Genomic DNA, 2,812 nt, shown 5'->3' with positions numbered 1-2,812 from the left:
TCTCCGGGAGATAATCGCAATAATCATGTGGAAAACAGCTAAGTCTTCTGAGACAGAACTGAGATCTTCGGGGAATTCTGGGCCCTGTGGTTCTAATTGAATAGCTGACAGAAGGGCAATTAGAAAACAAGATGGCAAGGTCCTAGGGTTGACCCAGCAAAATGTACCAGTCACCACCAGCCACGGCCCCAGCACGGAGCAGCGGACCTGGGAGTCAGATTTTGCTGGGTTCTAATCCCGGCCCCTCCACCTATCTGCTGTGTGACCTCGGTAAAGTTACTTCACTTCTCTGTGCCTCACTTTCCTCGTCTGTAAATTGGCGATTGAGACTGTGACCCCCACATGAGACAAGAGCTTTCCAACCTGAGTTGCTTGTATCCGCACCAGCACTTAGTACAGTGTCTGGCACACAGTAAGTGTTTATTAATAATAAGAATAATAATGATGATGATGGCATTTGTTAAGCGCTTACTATGTGCAAAGCACTGTTCTAAGCGCTGGGGGGATACAAAGTGATCAGGTTGTCCCACGTGGGGCTCACAGTCTTCATCCCCATTTTACAGATGAGGTAACTGAGGCACGGGGAAGTTAAGAGACTTGCCCAAGGTCACACAGCAGACTGGAGGCAGAATTGGGATTAGACCGCGGGTCCTTCCTACTCCCGGGCCTGGGCTCTATCCCCTGGGCCGGGCTGCTTCTCTAATATTGTTTCACTAGCCAAAGTCAGAGTCTCTAGATGCCAGTCCTTCAGAGAGATGCTCCCCAATAGCTTCGTCATGGGCCACATGGAAACATCTGCACAACTAATAATGATAATAACGATAATTGCAGTATTCGTTAATTGTAATTGTAGTATTTGCTTGAGAAGCAACATAGCTCAATGGAAAGAGCACAGGCTGGGGAGTCAGAGGTCATGGGTTCAAATCCATGAGAAGATCGGGGCCAATAGTGTGAGCCCCACTTGGGACGTGAACTGTGTCCAATCCTGTCTCTACTCCAGTGCTTAGTACAGTCCCTGTCACATAGTAAGTGCTTAACAAATACCCTGTTACTATTAACGTTATTATTACGACCTCATCTGCAAAATGGGAATAAGAACTGTGGGCCTTATGTGGGATAGGGACTGTGTCCAACCTGCTGAGTTTGTATCTGCCCCAGCGCTTAATACAGTGCCTGACACATAATAAATGCTTAACAGACATCTTCAGAAACTGTTTCCTCCGCCCCAACTACCCAATGCAAGAGACCGTGTTTAATTTCCACTTGTGTATTCTCGCCCAGTACATAGTACAGTGCACTTCAAATAGTAAGGGCTTAATAAATACTGTGACTATCACATCCAATATCAATGCCTGAAAGCAGGAGATCACCAATCACAAAGTCCCTGATGTCCAACCATCCTTACTTGGAAACGTTCCTTGATGTCCAACAAATGGGGAAGGTGGGGAAAACTGAATAAGAAGGGAAGTTTGATGAAGATCAATCAATGATATTTCCTGAGCGTTTACTGCGCACGGCGCACTCCAGAGAGTGATTGAGAAGGTTTAATAGAATTAACGGGTGTGATTCCCTGCCCTCGAGAGATTTTGTAATCTAACAGGGGAGACGGAATGGAAAATAAATTACAGGGAGATGGAAGAAAGAAAACAGCATGAGCGCTTGAGTAAATGCTTCAGGGATGGGGTATATAAGATCTGTTCATAAGTGATAACAGAGTAATGGGATATATAGGATATGAGCATAAGTGATAAGGGAATTTGCAGTACTACGTACAGATGAGTTCTGAATAGCCAAGGAGGACGGGAGATAAGCAAGGGTGATTAGAAATTATTCTGGGGAGGTGTCTTAGAGGAACGGCGATTTCCCAAGGCCTTTGAAAATGGGGAGAGTTTGGCTCTTGGGGGTTTGAAAGGGCCGGGAAGAGGGCACAAGCAAGGGGTCAACAGCAGGAGAGAAGAGAATGAAGGGCAGTGAGTAGATTGTCTTCGGAAGAATATAGAGTGTGAGCTGGGGTGTGGAGGATAAGGAGTAGCGCTTAACCGATACCGTAAAAAGATAGGTAAAAGAAGAACCAGGGGAGAACTATAACAATAATAATAATGTTGGTACTCGTTAAGCGCTGACTATGTGCAGAGCACTGTTCTAAGCGCTGGGGTAGATTCGGGGAAATCAGGTCGTCCCACGTGGGGCTCACAGTCTTAATCCCCGTTTTACAGATGAGGGAACTGAGGCCCAGAGAAGTGAAGTGACTCGCCCACAGTCACCCAGCTGACGAGTGGCAGAGCCTGGATTCGAACCCATGACCTCTGACTCCCAAGCCCGGGCTCTTGCCACTGAGCCACGCCAGTAGCTAGTGTTTCCAGAGAGAAGAGTGGTCAGCAGTGCCACAGGTAGCCATGAAGTTGAGACAAATTAGGCCGGAGTCACCAGCGACCTCAGAGAGAGCAATCTCAGTGGACCCGAGGGGGATGAAATCAGATTGGAGAGCTAAGAAAGCGGTCGGAGGAGGAGAATGGAAGGAAGAGCGTACATGCAACCCGTTTGAGAGGTCTGGGACGGAAACGGGATGCCTAGTGGAAAGAGCATGGGCCTGAGAGTCAGAGGACCTGGATTCTAATTCTGCCTCTGCCAAATGCTTATTCAGGCCAGTCACTTAGCTTCTCTGTGCCTCATTCTCCTCGACGGTAAAATGGAGCTTCATTCCTATTACCTCCTACCTGGACTGTGAGGTCCGGGCGGGACAGCAGCTGTATCCAACCTGATAAACTTATATCTGACCCAGTACTTTGAACAGTGCAGGACATATACTAAG

This window comes from Ornithorhynchus anatinus, chromosome X1 (assembly GCF_004115215.2).
Source record: "Ornithorhynchus anatinus isolate Pmale09 chromosome X1, mOrnAna1.pri.v4, whole genome shotgun sequence".
Taxonomy (NCBI): Eukaryota; Metazoa; Chordata; class Mammalia; order Monotremata; family Ornithorhynchidae; genus Ornithorhynchus; species Ornithorhynchus anatinus.
This window is presented reverse-complemented; position numbering follows the sequence as displayed.